An 18,947-nucleotide genomic window follows, 5' to 3' on the forward strand; every position below is an offset into this window, starting at 1 on the left:
GAAACCCTGATACTCCGAAAGAGATTGTCCAGTTTGTACACGAAGTGCGTCCAGTTTTTGCCGTGACCCTCTCTACTCTTTCGCACATGCTATGTGGGTGAAATGATGATACCATGCCAAGTTTCAACATTTTCAGAGTTCATTTTTTATTGATTTTCAATTTCACGGTCATTTAGCTCTCTAAACAAATCGGTAAATGACTGAAAAACAACAAATGATGTCAGAACGTGTTGGAAATTGATGACATTGCTTTGAATGCTGCATACTGAACGCAAAAAAATTCTGGATTTCAAATAAGTTTAAAAAACATTGAAGTGCCCGTGTAGCAGACGAGTTTTCGTCCGAAATCCTGATACTCCGAAAGAGATTGTCCAGTTTGTACACGAAGTGCGTCCAGTTTTTGCCGTAACCCTCTCTACTCTTTCGCACATGCTATGCGGGTGAAATGATGATACCATGCCAAGTTTCAACATTTTCAGAGTTCATTTTTTAGTGATTTTCAATTTCACGGTCATTTAGCTCTCTAAACAAATCGGTAAATGACTGCAAAACAGCAAATGATGTGAGAACATGTTGGAAATTGATGACGTTGCTTTGAATGCAGCATATTGAACGCAAAAAAATCTGGAGTTCAAATAAGTTTAAAAAACATTGAAGTGCCCGTGTAACAGATGAGTTCTTGTCCGAAACCCTGATACTCCGAAAGACATTGTCCAGTTTATACACGAAGTGCGTCCAGTTTTTGCCGTGACCCTCTCTACTCTTTCGTACATGCTATGTGGGTGAAATGATGATACCATGCCAAGTTTCAACATTTTCAGAGTTCATTTTGTAGTGATTTTCAATTTCATGGACGGTTAGCTCTCTAAACAAATCGGTAAATGACTGAAAACAGCAAATGATGTCAGAACATGTTGAAATTGATGACATCGCTATCAATGCTGCATACTGAATGCAAAAAAATTCTGGATTTCGAATAAGTTTAAAAAATATTGAAGTGCCCGTGTAACAGATGAGTTCTCGTCCGAAACCCTGATACTCCGAAAGAGATTGTCCAGTTTGTACACGAAGTGCATCCAATTTTTGCTGTGACCCTCTCTACTCTTTCGCACATGCTATGCGGGTGAAATGTTGATACCATGCCAAGTTTCAACTTTTTCATAGTTCATTTTGTAGTGATTTTCAATTTCACGGTCATTTAGCTCTCTAAACAAATCGGTAAATGACTGAAAAACAGCAAATGATGTCAGAACATGTTGGAAATTGATGATGTCACTTTGAATGCTGCATACTGAACGCAAAAAAATCTGGAGTTCAAATAAGTTGAAAAAACATTGAAGTGGCAACGTCATCAATTTCAACATGTTCTCGTCCGAAACCCTGATACTCCGAAAGAGATACTCCAGTTTGTACACAAAGTGCATCCAATTTTTGCTGTGACCCTCTCTACTCTTTCGCACATGCTATGCGGGTGAAATGATGATACCATGCCAAGTTTCAACATTTTCAGAGTTAATTTTTTAGTGATTTTCAATTTCACGGTCATTTAGCTCTCTAAACAAATCGGTAAATGACTGAAAAACAACAAATGATGTCAGAACGTGTTGGAAATTGATCACATCGCTTTGAATGCTGCATACTGAACGCAAAAAAATTCTGGATTTCAAATAAGTTTAAAAAACATTGAAGTGCCCGTGTAGCAGACGAGTTTTCGTCCGAAATCCTGATACTCCGAAAGAGATTGTCCAGTTTGTACATGAAGTGCGTCCAGTTTTTGCCGTGACCCCCTCTACTCTTTCGCACATGCTATGCGGGTGAAATGATGATACCATGCCAAGTTTCAACATTTTCAGAGTTCATTTTTTAGTGATTTTCAATTTCACGGTCATTTAGCTCTCTAAACAAATCGGTAAATGACTGAAAAACAACAAATGATGTCAGAACGTGTTGGAAATTGATGACATCGCTTTGAATGCTGCATATTGAGCGCAAAAAATTCTGGATATCAAATAAGTATAAAAAACATTGAAGTGCCCGTGTAGCAGACGAGTTTTCGTCCGAAATCCTGATACTCCAAAAGAGATTGTCTAGTTTGTACACGAAGTGCATCCAGTTTTTGTCGTGACCCTCTCTACTCATTCGCACATGCTATGCGGGTGAAATGATGATACCACGCCAAGTTTCAACTTTTTCATACTTCATTTTGTAGTGATTTTCAATTTCACGGTCATTTAGCTCTCTAAACAAATCGGTAAATGACTGAAAAACAGCAAATGATGTGAGAACATGTTGGAAATTATTGAGTTGCTTTGAATGCTGCATACTGAACGCAAAAAAAATCTGGAGTTCAAATAAGTTTAAAAAACATTGAAGTGCCCGTGTAACAGATGAGTTCTTGTCCGAAACCCTGATACTCTGAAAGAGATTGTCCAGTTTGTACACGAAGTGCGTCCAGTTTTTGCCGTGACCCTCTCTACTCTTTCGTACATGCTATGTGGGTGAAATGATGATACCATGCCAAGTTTCAACGTTTTCAGAGTTCATTTTGTAGTGATTTTCAATTTCACGGATGGTTAGCTCTCTAAACAAATTGGTAAATGACTGAAAAACAGCAAATGATGTCAGAACATGTTGAAATTGATGACGTCGCTTTCAATGCTGCATACTGAATGCAATAAAATTCTGGATTTCGAATAAGTTTAAAAAATATTGAAGTGCCCGTGTAACAGATGAATTATCGTCCGAAACCCTGATACTCCGAAAGAGATTGTCCAGTTTGTACACGAAGTGCATCCAATTTTTGCTGTGACCCTCTCTACTCTTTCGCACATGCTATGCGGGTGAAATGATGATACCATGCCAAGTTTCAACTTTTTCATAGTTCATTTTGTAGTGATTTTCAATTTCACGGTCATTTAGCTCTCTAAACAAATCGGTAAATGACTGAAAAACAGCAAATGATGTCACAACATGTTGGAAATTGATGATGTCACTTTGAATGCTGCATACTGAATGCAAAAAAAATCTGGAGTTCAAATAAGTTTAAAAAACATTGAAGTGCCCGGGTAACAAATGAGTTCTCGTCCGAAACCCTGATACTCCGAAAGAGATTGTCCAGTTTGCACTCGAAGTGCGTCCATTTTTTGCCTGACCCTCTCTACTCTTTCGCACATGCTATGCGGGTGAAATGATGATACCATGACAAGTTTCAACACTTCCAGAGTTAATTTTTTAGTGATTTTCAATTTCACGGTCATTTAGCTCTCTAAACAAATCGGTAAATGACTAAAAAACAGCAAATGATGTCCGAACGTGTTGGAAATTGATGACTTCGCTTTGAATGCTGCATACTGAATGAAAAAAATCTGGATTTCAAATTAGTTTAAAAAACATTGACGTGCCCGTGTAACAGATGAGTTCTCGTCCGTAACACTGATACTCTGAAAGAGATTGTCCAGTTTGTACACGAAGTGCATCTAGTTTTTGCCGTGACCCTCTCTACTCTTTCGCACATGCTATGCGGGTGAAATGATGATACCATGCCAAGTTTCAACATTTTCAGAGTTCATTTTGTAGTGATTTTCAATTTCACGGTCATTTAGCTCTCTAAACAAATCGGTAAATGACTGAAAAACAGCAAATGATGTGAGAACATGTTGGAAATTGATGACGTCGCTTTGAATTCTGCATATTGAACGCAAAAGAAATTGGGATTTCAAATAAGTTTAAAAAGCATGGAAGTGCCTGTGTAACAGATGAGTTCTCGTCCGAAACCCTGATACTCCGAAACAGATTGTCCAGTTTGTAAATGAAGTGCGTCTTGTTTTTGCCGTGACCCTCTCTACTCTTTCGCATATGCTATGCGGGTGAAATGATGATACCATGCCAAGTTTCAACATTTTCAGAGTTCATTTTTTTAGTTATTTTCAATTTCACGGTCATTTAGCTCTCTAAACAGATCGGTAAATGACTGAAAAACAACAAATGATGTCAGAACGTGTCGGAAATTGATGACATCGCTTTGAATGCTGCATACTGAACGCAAAAAAATTCTGGATTTCAAAGTTTAAAAAACATTGAAGTGCCCGTGTAACAGACGAGTTTTCGTTCGAAACCCTGATACTGCAAAAGAGATTGTCCAGTTTGTACACGAAGTGCGTCCAGTTTTTGCCGTGACCCTCTCTACTCTTTCGCACATGCTATGCGGGTGAAATGATGATACCATGTCAAGTTTCAACTTTTTCATAGTTCATTTTGTCGTGATTTTCAATTTCACGGTCATTTCGCTCTCTAAACAAATCGGTAAATGACTGAAAAACAACAAATGTTGTCAGAAGGTGTTGTAAATTTATGACGTCGCTTTGAATGCTACATACTGAACGCAAAAAAAATCTAGAGTTCAAACCTATACCTACTAATAAAGCAAGGTGTGTTTCTCCAATTTTTTCATCCGTTCATCGTCGAAAAGTTTTTCTTTCTATCCGAGGTGGTACTAAACTTTTGTGCGTCTTCTCCGCTAGAAAAGAAAAAAGATTTATCCAGAATACCGTCATTGGGCCGCGTGCGCTCCGACCCAACAAGCCCAGCAATTTATTATTGCGCACATCGTTGGGAAGGCCTTATTTGTTGCATGGGGCGAGGAATAGTTAAAGTTTCGCACAGGGCGCCTAAGACTGGGCCGGCCCGTTTCCCCTTTTTGGTTGTTCTATTTCTATTTTTCTTTTTCTGTTCCTTTCTATTTCTCTTTTATATTTTTTTCCTTTTTTCCGTACTGTTTAATTATTATTTTTCTTTTTCAAAAAATCTTCAAGATTTATTTATAAAAATTACATTTTATAAAATGTTCCATAGTTTAAAAAACATTGAAGTGCCCGTGTAACAGATGAGTTCTTGTCCGAAACACTGATACTCTGAAAGAGATTGTCCAGTTTGTACACGAAGTGCATCTAGTTTTTCCGTGACCCTCTCTACTCTTTCGCACATGCTATGCGGGTGAAATGATGATACCATGCCAAGTTTCAACATTTTCAGAGTTCATTTTTGTAGTGATTTTCAATTTCACGGTCATTTAGCTCTCTAAACAAATCGGTAAATGACTAAAAAACAGCAAATGATGTCAGAACGTGTTGGGAATTGATGACGTCGCTTTGAATGCTGCATATTGAACGCAAAAGAAGTTGGGATTTCAAATAAGTTTAAAAAGCATTGAAGTGCCCGTGTAACAGATGAGTTCTCATCCGAAACCCTGATACTCCGAAAGAGATTGTCCAGTTTGTACATGAAGTGCGTCCAGTTTTTGCCGTGACCCTCTCTACTCTTTCGCACATGCTATGCGGGTGAAATGATGATACCATGCCAAGTTTCAACATTTTCAGAGTTCATTTTTTAGTGATTTTCAATTTCACGGTCATTTAGCTCTCTAAACAAATCGGTAAATGACTGAAAAACAACAAATGATGTCAGAACGTGTTGGAAATTGATGACATCGCTTCGAATGATGCATATTGAACGCAAAAAAAATTTGGATATCAAATAAGTTTTAAAAACATTGAAGTGCCCGTGTAGCAGACGAGTTTTCGTCCGAAATCCTAATACTCCAAAAGAGATTATCTAGTTTGTACACGAAGTGCATCCAGTTTTTGTCGTGACCCTCTCTACTCTTTTCCGCATGCTATGCGGGTGAAATGATGATACCACGCCAAGTTTCAACTTTTTCATAGTTCATTTTGTAGTGATTTTCAATTTCACGGTCATTTAGCTCTCTAAACAAATCGGTAAATGACTGAAAAACTTTCAAATAGGTTATTAAAAATAAAAAAGAGGTGCAATGCTGGTTAATTAGCTTCAAGCCTTTCGGAATAGTGTAGACCGCACTGCACATAGCTTCGTGCAATCTATGTTATTCCGAAAGGCTTGAAGTTAAGCTACGTGCAGGTGAGCATTGCACCTCTCCTTCATCGTCTCTGCACTCACGGCATATAAACCGCTCCTACTGCCTCTCTCTTGGCGAGGTGGGACTAAAAATCAAGAAACTCTAGTACCGGTTCATGCCATGAACCGGTACTAAAGGTGTTCGTGGGGCCCCAGCCTAACCACAGCCCGACACAGCCTCATTATTACCGGTTCGTGGCATGAACCGGTACTAATGATGTCCGCCTGCCTAGCCGTTGGAACCGGCACTAATGGACACATTAGTGCCGGCTCAAATTCAAACCGGCACTAATGTGCTTCACATTTGACCCTTTTTCTACTAGTGACACAACATGTTTTCTACACTTATCTCCAGCAAGTTTATATTTAGCATTCATACGCTCAATGTTTTTGTTAGTCAACTCACCCATTTTTAAAATCAATTCAGCACGTTCTTTAGCATCAAAATTAACCTGCTCCGAAGATGGAAGAGGCAACAAATCAATAGGTGCATGAGGTAGGAAACCATACACAATTTCAAAAGGGCACATATTAGTAGTAGAATGCAATGAATGATTATAAGCAAATTCAATATGAGGCAAACATTCTTCCCACATTTTCTTATTACTCTTCAAAACAGCCCTAAGCATAGTAGACAATGTTCTATTGAATACTTCAGTTTATCCATCAGTTTGGGGGTGACAAGTAGTACTAGAAAGCAGTTTAGTCCCCAACTTAGCCCATAAACATCTCCAAAAGTGGCTAAGAAATTTAGTATCACGACCTGAAACAATAGTATTTGGCACACCATGCAAGCGTATTATTTCACGAAAGAACAAATTGGCAACATTAACAGCATCATCGCTTTTATGACATGGTCTAAAGTGTGCCATTTTCGAAAATCTATCCACGACAACAAATATGCTATCCCTCCCCTTCTTTGTTCGAGGTAAACCTAAAACAAAGTCCATAGATATATCCTCCCAAGGAACACTAGGTACAGGCAAAGGCATATAGAAACCATGAGGATCAAGTCGTGACTTAGCTTTTTGACATGTAGTGCAGCGAGCAACAAAACGCTCAACATCCCGTCTCATCTTTGGCCAAAATAATTGTGTAGCAAGTATATCCTCCGTCTTCTTGACACCAAAGTGTCCCATTAATCCTCCTCCATGCGCCTCCTGCAACAACAAAAGACGAACGGAGCTAGCTGGAATGCATAGCTTGTTAGCACGAAACACAAATCCATCGTTAAGACCACGAGGGTCTGTTTCCTGCGAGCAAACAAAGAACAAGAAAGAAAATGATATTGCAATCTGGATATTGCGAATAAAAGAGGAAAGCTTTATTAATGAAGATGGGGTTCTGTGATGTCTTGGTCTGGTCGTTGGACACAAACGAAGTACGCGAAGTTGCAGCTATGGCGAACTTTTAATCTAAACAAAACCCAAAGTCTAAACGACGCCCTATGGGCTGTATATATGGAGAAAGAGGGGGGAATTTCGTGTCCCTTGGAGGAGGGGTCCGAAACCAACCCTAACTCTTGTTTCCCCACACATACGGACTCTAAAAACAGCCTATACTTAAGTTTTTCGAAAATACATGGGCCTGGCCCAATAATAAGGTGACGCAGCACCTAGAATAGCCTCTGGACGAAATTAATGAAGTGGCATCTTGTATATTTCGTCCAAGGCTTCATGCACTCCTTATGGTGGCTTCAATGTCCTGAAATCATCACTTGTAACTCCGTTCTTGATCCCCTTGCGCATGCCATCATCTCCATGATTGGTCTTGCTCCAGTGTTCATCCCTCTTATCCATGCTAGGCCCTTCATTTGTAAGCAAAAAATGTATCCAATTTAGACAACATCATATTCTCATGAACATTAGAATCATTACCAAGAAACGAAAGTACCTGGTAATTCAATTGGCGTGCGCGAGCTCTAGTAATTGGTCCAGTGTGTACAGTAGCAGGGGCTGTGGGTGTAACAATGGTATTAATGTCCTCATCACTATCTCTATATATCTTGATGCCCAATATGTAAGCATCTTTACCGAGGTCTTTCATTGAAAATTATTATTCAAGTATCCTTTTATGCTATCCAGAAATTCAGTATCATTTCCGATCAACAATATGTCATCCACATATAATATCAGAAATGCTACAAAGCTCCCATTCACTTTCTTGTAAATGCAGGCTTCTCCAAAAGTCTGTATAAAACTATATGCTTTGATCAACTCATCAAAGTGCATATTCCAACTCCGAGATGCTTGCACCAGTCCATAGATGGATCGCTGGAGCTTGCACACTTTGTTAGCATCTTTAGGATTGACAAAACCTTCTGGTTGCATCATATACAACTCCTTTTTTAATAAATCCATTAATGAATGCAGTTTTGATATCCATTTGCCAGATTTCATAAAATGCGACAACTGCTAACATGATTCGGACAGACTTTTAAGCATCGATACGAGTGAGAAAAATCTCATCGTAGTCAACACCTTGATCTTGTCAAAAACATTTTGCGACAATTCGAGCTTTGTAGATCCATTTATTCTCAATGGCTCGCCGATCATCGGGCAAGCCAATCAAAGTCCATATTTTGTTCTTTATACATGGATCCCATCTCAAATTTCATGGCCTCAAGCCATTTTGCGGAATCGGGGCTCATCATCTCTTCCTCATAGTTCATAGGTTCATCATGGTCAAGTAACATGACCTCCAGAACAGGATTACCGTACCACTCTGGTGCGGAACGTACTCTGGTTGACCTATGAGGTTCGGTAGTAACTTGATCCAAAGTTTCATGATCATCATCATTAACTTCCTCACTAATTGGTGTAGGCATCACTGGAACTGATTTCTGTGATGAACTACTTTCCAATTCGGGAGAAGGTAAAATTACCTCATCAAGTTCTACTTTCCTCCCACTCACTTCTTTCGAGAGAAACTCCTTCTCTAGAAAGGATCCATTTTAAGCAATAAAGATCTTGCCTTTGGATTTGTCATAGAAGGTGTACCCAACAGTTTCTTTTGGGTATCCTATGAAGACGCATGTCGGTGTACAAAAAGAGGGGTGCGCTTTTTGTACCCCTATAACTGTGCACGGGCAGTCTGAGCCACGGGCACCACCACACTGAACAAGGCAAGGGAAGTGAGCCAAGGTAAGGCCGAAGCTCAGGAGAAGCAGAACGACACCAAGACCAAGACCACAAAGAGCAAAGGGGACGAAATAGAACCCCCCGGCAAGATCCTTGCCGGGAGGCGGTTTTAGCAAACCCGGCAAGACCCTTGCCGTGGCAGCTCGCCCCACGCCTACGGAGTGAGTCACCCTTGAGTACACTGCCCCCATGGGGGCAGTGGATTCGGGACACATCCCCATGGTGGCATGCAGATCTTTGTGAAGACATTCAAGATCAGATACACCCTTTAGAAGATGATGATCCTTGGCGGGATCCCAGCCAAGGAGGACCACAAGGCCCCCGGCAAGAGCCTTGCCGGGGATGACAGCAGGCGGCACGGCAAGACCCTTGCCGGGGCCCCGGCAAAGCCCTTTCCAAGAACACCCATTGGGCCACCATCAGGCCCACGCCAGTCGAACCTCCACTACCTTTCGCATACAGCTGCCGACCCAACCAACTGGGCAGGCACCTGCGTGGCAGCATGCAGATCTTCGTGGAGACCCACCGCTGCGCCACCTCAGCTGCCTGCCTGCCTACATGGCACCGCGGGCGCCGATGGCCAGGGCGCGTGTCGATACGAGAGGAAGCGGCGACGGACGAGACAGGTCTCTCCCCCGTCCCCGATAAAGTAAGGACACCTGGGCAAGACGCATTAAATGCGCCTTGTCATGTAATGCGAGGGATAACCTCGCATCACTGTTCCCTTTCCACCTCCTGGTGCTACTGTGGCAACCCCTTTCCTATAAAAGGAGGCCCGAGGTGACCAGGAGGAGGATTCGGCTTTTTGGAGCTCCTCACGCCCCATAGCTAGCTCAAGAACACAGATATACAATCCACCAAAGCAGGAGTAGGGTTTTACGCATCCCCGTGGCTCGAACCTGGGTAAATAAACCGTGTGCTATCTGTTTGATCCGCTCTTCTCACGACCCCACACCCCGCAACCGTAGTAGGGATTCTTGTGATCCCATAGGTGCCATTCCCACCGACATCTTTGGTGCGCCAGGTAGGGGGCGCAGTTGTGAGAATCGGCTTTAGCAGTTAGCTCGGCGCTTCTTCATCGTCATGGCGCCCAAGAAGAAGACGACGGTGGCGGTTGGCCCGTCGGAAGCCGGACATCCCGTCCCGACGCGGGCGAGCAGCGGACCGGTCGCAGAAAGGACCCGGGGCACCGTTCGCGAACACCAACACCGTCCCAGCAGCCGGAGTTTGGGAGGCGGCGATGTTCGTGCGCCTGGTAACGGGCCGCATGCCGCCAAATCCAAAGACGGAGCCAGGCCCTCCGCGGGTGGCGCGGGGCCTTCCAAGATCGCTACCGCCCCGCCCGAAGGCGATGCGAGGGCCTCCAAGACTCCCACGCCGACGCCGACGGCGCGCTCCTGTCAAGCGGCGCGCGACGAACGGTGCAATCACGCCGAAGACCCCAGGCGTCGCCGCGGGAAGAGCCCCGAGCGCCACTCCCGGGAGGTAGAAGACCTGCCCGCTCACCAAGGCGCTGGTGAAGATGGCATGCGACCGCGGGGTCGTGATAGAGCTCCTTCTGACATGGTCAGAAGTCGAAGCGCGTCACGATCCGTGCAGGTTTCGCTGCCACCGACGCCAGCAGAAGCCCTGGCGCGCGCGCAGTTGCTCCTCGATTTTCCTCCCACTACGGGGAAACTCGACGAATGGAGAGACACTATCCGAAGCCTAGTTGTGGTGGCCAACAAAGACGAACCGAGTCCGGTGGAGCCCCCGGGTCGACGCTCCGACAGAGTCCCACACACCAGTGGCAGGAAAGCCGGTGGCGCCGCGACCACGGTGCACTCGCCTCCTCCTCGCCCGGTACCGCGGACGCCAGCCCGTCGCGATGTTACGGGCGACAAAATCTCCATAGTGTCGTCCGACCCGCGGACCCACTGTGACCAGCGCCAAGTCCTTCGGGAACGAGAACATGAAGACGCTCGAACCACTATCGAGCGCCGGCGCGGAGCGCGCCACCAGTCAGACAGGCGAGCAGGGCCTGCTGTGAACCACCCGGCACCGGAGAGCCCTGGAGGCCTACCTTACGAGGTAGGCTGTCCGGCTTTTACCCGTGAGCTGCGGCAGTTCCAGTAGCCCACTCACCGCACCTTCAAACCTGACGTGGGTGAAAAGTACAGCGGCAAGACCCACTCGTCCGAGTTCCTCAGCATCTACACCATTGCGATGCAAGCTGCCGGAGCCCACGACGATAAGGTGCTTGCGAATTACTTTCTGTTGGCTCTTAAACCCAACGCCATGTCATGGTTGATGCACTTGCCGGTAGACTCTATTTCCTCCTGGTCGGATTTGTGCCATGAGTTTGTGGGCGCCTTTACTGGAGGCCACCAAGCCCATGGCCAAGCGAGCGACCTGCACGTCATTCCCCAGAAGGGAGGCGAGAGTCTCCGCAAGTATATATAGAGGTTCAGCCGGATACAGTACAATATCCCTGATGTTCACCCTGCCGCCATCATCAGCGCGTTCCATCAGAACGTGCGTAACCGCAAGATGCGCGAAGAGCTGGCAATGAACATGGTGAAAGATTTAGCAGAACTCTATGTTCTTGCTGATAGATGTGCCCGGGCTGAAGAGGGAAGGAAGTACCGCGGCGAAGATGCCAGCGTGGAAACCGACTCCTCAGATGAAGATACTGCCGCCCCGGCGAAGAAGGGCCAGCGCCGCAACAGGAAGCGCAAAGGTAAAGCCGTGCTTGACGTTGAGGGATCTGGTGACACCGGCTCCACCAAGAAAACCAAGGCAGATGACCCCGGCAAGGAAATTGCCGGATGTGTCGTCTGCCGGGCCTTGGCGGTTGCCGAGAAGCCAAGGAACTCCGACAAGCGATACTGCAAGATCCATCGTACCAAAGGCCATGCTCTCCAAGACTGCCGACAGGTTGAGCTCCTCGCTGAGAAGCAGAGGGCTGGATATGAGAGGCGGGACAAGGAGAAGGGCCAAGACGGTGCTGAGGCGTCCGGCAAGAAGCGTGACGGCCAGGCGGGCCATCGCGGCAAGGATAAACAACAGGAGAGGCCCGCCCGGGGCCGTGACAAAAAGCCAGAAGACGATGATCATGAAGAGTACGACGAATCCGGCGACCAAGAGTTTCAGAAAGCTACAGAGGCCATGTGCATCGATGGCGGCGCCTCGCTGCATACTTCTCACCGCCAGCTTAAACAGTGGGCGCGAGAGATTACAGCGGCAGAGCCGTCGTTTGATGCCCAAAGGCCGCTGAAGTGGTTCAGCACACCTATCATTTTTGACACTAAGGATCACCCTGATCGCACTACTGTGGTCGGGTGCTTGCCATTGTTGGTTTCACCAACAATACGCAACCTCAAGGTGACAAAGATGCTAGTCGATGGCGGGGCCGGCCTGAACTTGATCTCGCCTGCCGTGATCGAGAAACTGCAGATTCCTGATGGAGACCTCGAGGAGACGGGCATGTTTCAAGGGGTCAACCTGGGAAGAAGCCAACCTAAGGGAAAGGTCACGCTGCCCGTGACTTTTGGAAGCGATCTGAACTACAGGACGGAGAGGATCGTGTTTGATGTTGCCAAGATCCCCTTGCCCTACAACGGGATCCTTGGCCGCCCAGCGCTGGCCAAGTTCATGGCGGCGTCACACTACGCCTACAACACCCTGAAGATGCCAGGACCTATGACGATGATCACCATCCCCTCCGATAAGAAAGATGCGTTGATTTGCACTGACCAACTATACCAGCAAGCAGTTGCAGCAGCTGCCGCCACTAGGGCACTTGCTCCTGCCGCTGGGACCCTGGGAGGGAAGAAGAAGAAGAAGACCGGTGAGACCTCAGACACCCGCTCCGGCAAGCGCACCTCTTCGGAGTGTAGAGCTCCCGTCGAGGACATGCCAGAGAGCTCCACCGGCGGAAACAAGAAGCCCAAGAGACTGCTCTCCCCGGCAAGGAGGCAAGTTGTAGTTGGATCATGTACTTTGATGGAGCTTTCTCCTTACACGGCGCCGGGGCTGGCATACTACTTGTCGCGCCCACCGGAGAGCACCTCAAGTACGTGATCCAGATGCACTTCCCCAGGGAGGTGTCAACAAACAATACGGCAGAGTACGAAGGGCTGCTTGCCGGTCTTAGGATCGCGGCGGACCTCGGAATCAAGAAGCTCATCGTCAGGGGTGACTCGCAGCTCGTCGTCAAGCAAGTCAACAAGGACTACCAGAGCCCGTTGATGAAGGCCTACGTCGATGAAGTGAGAAAGCTGGAAGAGAGTTTCGACGGTATACAGGTTGAATACGTTCCCCGAGCGGAGAACGATATCGCCGATTACCTGTCAAAACGCGCTGCCCTCAAGATACCTGTGGAACCAGGTACCTTTGTGCTCCAGCTAACTCAGCCATCCGTTGATCCATCAACAGAGCAGAACAAGAGGAGGAAATCAGGACCCAGCAAGTACTTTCCCGCCGAGCTCCCCGGAGCCGCCGGCAAGGATGTTGCCAAGGACCCTGAGCCCGCCACGGGACGGCTAGCTCCGGCGGAGCGTCGAGCTCTTGCCATCGAGACAGTTGCTCCTATAGCGGAGGAAATGCCTTTAGTCCTCGCCGTCGAGCCCCAGGCTCTAGCGTGGGCACAGCATACCGTCTGATTCCTCCAAACAGGGGAACTTCCTGAAGAGCAGGAAGAAGCGGAAAAAGTAGCCCGTCGCTCTACCATGTACCAGTTCATCGATGACGTCCTGTACAGAAAGAGGCCGAACGGTGTGAAATTGAAGTGTATCCCTTGGGAGGAAGGACGGGAGCTGTTGGCGGAGATACACGGAGGCATATGTGGATCCCACATCGGGTCAAGGGCCCTTGCCGGCAAGGCATTTCGGCAAGGCTTCTTCTGGCCCACCGCCCTCCAGGATGCAACGGCACTAGTCACTAGGTGTGAAGCGTGTCAGTTCCATTCAAATAAGCTTCATCAGCCAGCTCAAGCCCTTCAAACCATTCCTATCTCCTGGCCCTTCTCGGTCTGGGGGCTCGACATACTGGGCCCTTTCCCCCGCGCTGTCGAGGGCTTTGAGTACTTGTACGTTGCAATCGACAAGTTCACAAAGTGGCCGGAGGTGGAGGCGGTGAGGAAGGTCACAACTCAGTCAGCCGTCAAGTTCTTCAAGGGACTAGTGTGCCGTTTTGGTGTACCCAACAGTGTCATCACTGACAACGGCACACAGTTCACAAGCCGCACCTTCATGCAATATATCCAAGACCTCGGCAGCAAAGTCTGTTCCGCTTCTGTTGCTCACCCACGAAGCAATGGTCAAGCTGAGAGGGCAAACGCTGAAGTACTGTGAGGCTTAAGGACCAAGACCTTTGACAGGCTGCACAAGAGTGGAAGGCGCTGGATTAATGAGTTGCCGACGGTTCCTTGGTCGATCAGGACGACGCCAAATCGAGCCACCGGCCAGACACCTTTTGCCCTGGTATACGGGGCAGAAGCAGTTCTCCCCACTGAACTCATATACGGGTCACCTCGAGTGCTCGCTTATGATGAGCTTGAGCAAGAGCAACTGCGGCAAGATGACACAATGCTCCTTGAGGAAGATCGTCTTTGGGCGGCTGTGAAAGCAGCACGCTACCAGCAAGCCTTGCGCCGCTACCATAGCCGCAAGGTTCATGCCCGAAGCCTTGAGGAAGGCGACCTTGTCCTTCAGCGCATTCAATCAGCCAAGAATTCCAACAAGTTGACGCCAAAGTGGGAAGGCCCTTATCGGGTAATACGAGTCACCAGGCCCGGCGCAGTCCGCCTGGAGACCGAAGATGTCGTTCCGGTGAGTAACTCCTGGAACATTGAGCATCTTTGCAAGTTTTACCCGTGAGGCACGGCTTGCCGGGCCCCCCGACAAGCCACCTTTTGTACAAGCATTGCCGATGATGCATGTAACCCTTTGTACAAAGCCAGGTGCAGACCCTGAGCATAAATAAATCAAGCGCTGGCGCCCTAAGTTATAGCATGCATGCTAGGTCGAGTCTCGTCCTTGGTTAGGGTTGATAGTGCTTAGCGGCGACTAACCCCTAGCTTAGAGGTCGAGTGTGCGTCTCTTTGCCGTTCTTTCGTCTTCTTTTGTTCGCAGGACTCACAGGTATCCTTGCCGGATCACTTGAGGACGAAAAAGAGAAGAGGGACAGACCAGCATCTAGACCCCGGCAAGCCAGTATTGCCGGGGGTTGCAAGAGCAAAGATTCACCCACGGTAAACCAGAGTTGCCGGGGGCTACAGCTTCAGATAAGTTCTTCATCCCTTATCTTGCATTCCCTTATGGACTGAGGTATGTGAAACCTCGTTTTTTTCCTAAAACTACTGTGCTCGCCTAACTCTAGGCCCTAGGGATCGTTCCTGGGGCCAGGTTTGGTAGTAGTCGCAGCAGCGAGAGGATGAAACAAGGAGCCTGAACCCACCTCATCCCTGCCTCCGCCAAAGGTGTGAGAAAGGTCGAGCGAAGTGGGGAGACAGCAAGGCCTGTTGCCGGGCAAGGAAATGTTTATCTTAAGGATATCAAGGATTTACTCCTTGTCGTGGGTTCTACCCACAAACAAATGACCCAGCAGGCATCCCTTTTTCATTTAAAACATTCCACTCAGGTACAGTCCATAGGGAATGAAAAACATGAATGATGGGATTACAAGTTTTAAATTCAGCTAAGGCCCGAAGGCTTACAAACTAAAAAGAGATAAGGTACCCGTAATCCCTTTCTTGTCCCTCTCCTCAGGAGGCAGGTCAAGGAGGCGAAAAGGGCAAAAGGGGCGCCTAGGCGAGCTACGGGTGGCAGAAGACACCAAGAGAACATCTCGGTGGCCGTCCGAAGGCTGGATGGTGATGGCAGCGCCGGAAGCAGAGCTCGAAGACGAGGCGGCAGGACGTCAGCACGCGTCGAAGGCGTCGGTGCCCGCGTACTCTGACTTGACGGCTTTGTCGCCCGCCCTCTTCCTCTTCCGCAGCCTCCCAACGCCAGCCGCCCAAGGAGACGACCCCGAGAAGTTCAGGGAGCCGGCGACGCGGATGATGGGGTCGCCAGTGCGGCACAGAGCGGCGCCCGACAGCTAATCGGACCCGTCATCCTGCCACCTACTACCCTCGTCATTGCTGCCGCTGTCCTCCTCGTCACTCCCGCCCGAGGAGGAGTCTTCACTATCAGAAGAGCTCTCCACGCAGCACCTTGCATGGGTCCCAAAGCACCCAAAGACCTTGACGGAGAGAAGGCCACCCTCCATCAGCTTAAAATGGAGAATGAGCCCCTTCGTCAAGCAGTGGATATGGGCAAACGTCTTCCATCCCCGACGGAGATACATCACGTGAGGGGCGGGGAAGTCCACGCGGGCCCGCGGGCTACTGGTCCCGCAGCCCCTCATGTGCAGCCACAACGACTCCGGCGGATCCAGCTCCATCTCCCGCGCGAATGGGGTCGGGAGACGAAGGCGACGGCAAGATGGTCGGCGCAGCCTGACGAAGAACTCGCAAGGGTCATCCCCAACGTGGCCCTCCATGGGGGAGGAACTGCTGGCGGAGGCGAGGCCGGCGCGCCGCCCCGTCCTCCTCTTCCCCGAGCGCCTCGGCCTCGCCCACGGCCTCGCCCCCTCCCCCTTCCCCTCGCGGCTTGCTCTGCCACCACGGGTGCAGGAGAAGGAGGGACGCGTTGTTGAGTGGCGACCCTCGCCGCCACCGTTGAAGGACCAGGATTCCCTCTCTCCATGGCGGATGGAAGGGGGGAGCAGAAGCTGAAGGAAGGAGGAGATGAAGGAATGCGGGACGCCATCCCCCCTCCCGCTCTTTATAAAGGAACGGGGTGGGGGCTCGGCCGCCCCACTCAGCCAATCAAGACGCGGAAGGCGCAGGGAACTGGGACCGACCCGCCGCCCCAGCCCGCGGCGGCCCGGTTTCCCGCCTCCACCGTTCACCACCCCAAGTGCATGGGAACCACGTGGCAGGCGTGCAGGATCAAGGCGACGGGTGAGGCGACATCTCCCCACCCCGTGATCGTGGGGAGTGGACGCCTTGAAAGACCACGCCTCAGCCCCGTTCAGTAAATGGGTCGCTCCTCCACGCCTCCCTCCGTTTATGGGGAAGGCGTGAACCGCCCCCTTTACTACGACGTGACGCATGCATGCAGAGCTCAGCCCCACGCATGCCGCCCATGTCACACACACCTCCCCACACCGCGCCACACGCGGGAAGCATGGGAAGCACAGCGCGCAAAGAGACTTACCGCGGTAAAAATCGCCCCACCTGCCCGCGCGCCGTTTTTGGGCCTAGCCCAATGACGCGATTGCGCTTACGTGTGGCCCAGGCCCGGGGGCTCCTATCGGTGTACAAAAAGAGGGGTGCGCGTTTTGTACCCCTATAACTATGCACGGGAAGTCTGAGCCATGGGCACCACCACACTGAACAAGGCAACGGAGGTGAGCCAAGGTAAGGCCGAAGCTCAGGAGAAGCAGAACGACGCCAAGACCAAGACCACAAAGAGCAAAGGGGACAAAACGGACCCCCCCGGCAAGATCCTTGCCGGGAGGCGGTTTTAGCAAACCCGGCAAGACCCTTGCCGTGGCAGCTCGCCGCACACCTACGGAGTGAGTCACCCTTGAGATCCACTGCCCCCATGGGGGCAGTGGATTCGGGAGACATCCCCATGGTGGCATGCAGATCTTTGTGAAGATATTCAAGATCAGATACACCCTTTAGAAGATGATGATCCTTGGCGGGATCCCAGCCAAGGAGGACCACAAGGCCCCCAGCAAGAGCCTTGCCGGGGATGACAGCAGGCGCCACGGCAAGACCCTTGTCGGGGCCCCGGCAAGGCCCTTGCCAAGAACACCCGTTGGGCCACCATCAGGCCCACGCCAATCGAACCTCCACTGCCGTTCGCATGCAGCTGCCGACCCAACCAGCCGGGCAGGCACCTGCGTGGTGGCATGCAGATCTTCGTGGAGACCCACCACTGCGCCACCTCAGCTGCATGCTTGCCTACATGGCACCATGGGCGCCGCTGGCCAGCGCACGTGTCGACACGAGAGGGAGCAGCGACGGACGAGACAGGTCTCTCCCCCGTCCCTGATAAAGCAAGGACACCTGGGCAAGACACATTAAATGCGCCTTGTCATGTAATGCGAGGGATAACCTCACATCACTGTTCCCTTTCCACCTCCTGGTGCTACTGTGGCAACCCCTTTCCTATAAAAGGAGGCCCGAGGCGACCAGGAGGAGGATTCAGCTTTTTGGAGCTCCTCACGCCCCATAGCTAGCTCAAGAACACAGATATACAATCCACCAAAGCAGGAGTAGGGTTTTACACATCCCCGCGGCCCGAACCTGGGTAAACGAACCATGTGCTATCTGTTTGATCCGCTCTTCTCACGACCCCGCGCCCCGCAACCGTAGTAGGGATTCTTGTGATCCCATAGGTGTCGTTCCCACCGACAACGCACTTCTTTGATTTGGGTTTGAGCTTATCAGGCTGAAACTTTTTTCACATAAGCATCACAACCCCAAACTTTAAGAAATGACAGCTTAGGTTTCTTGCTAAACCACAATTCAAACGGTGTCATCTCAAATAATTTTTAGACGGTGCCTTATTTAACATGAATGCAGCTGTCTCTAATGCATAACCCCAAAACGATAGTGGTATATCGGTAAGAAACATCATAGATCGCACCATATCTAATAAAGTACGATTATGACGTTTGGAAACACCATTACGCTGTGGTGTTCCAGGTGGTGTGAGTTGTGAAACTATTCGACATTGTTTCAGTCGAAGGCCAAACTCACAATTCAAATATTTCGTCTCCGCGATCAGATCGTAGAAACTTTATTTTCTTGTTACGATGATTCTCCACTTCACTCTG

The sequence above is a fragment of the Triticum dicoccoides genome, chromosome 7A (genome assembly GCF_002162155.2).
Source record: "Triticum dicoccoides isolate Atlit2015 ecotype Zavitan chromosome 7A, WEW_v2.0, whole genome shotgun sequence".
NCBI classification, from domain to species: domain Eukaryota; kingdom Viridiplantae; phylum Streptophyta; class Magnoliopsida; order Poales; family Poaceae; genus Triticum; species Triticum dicoccoides.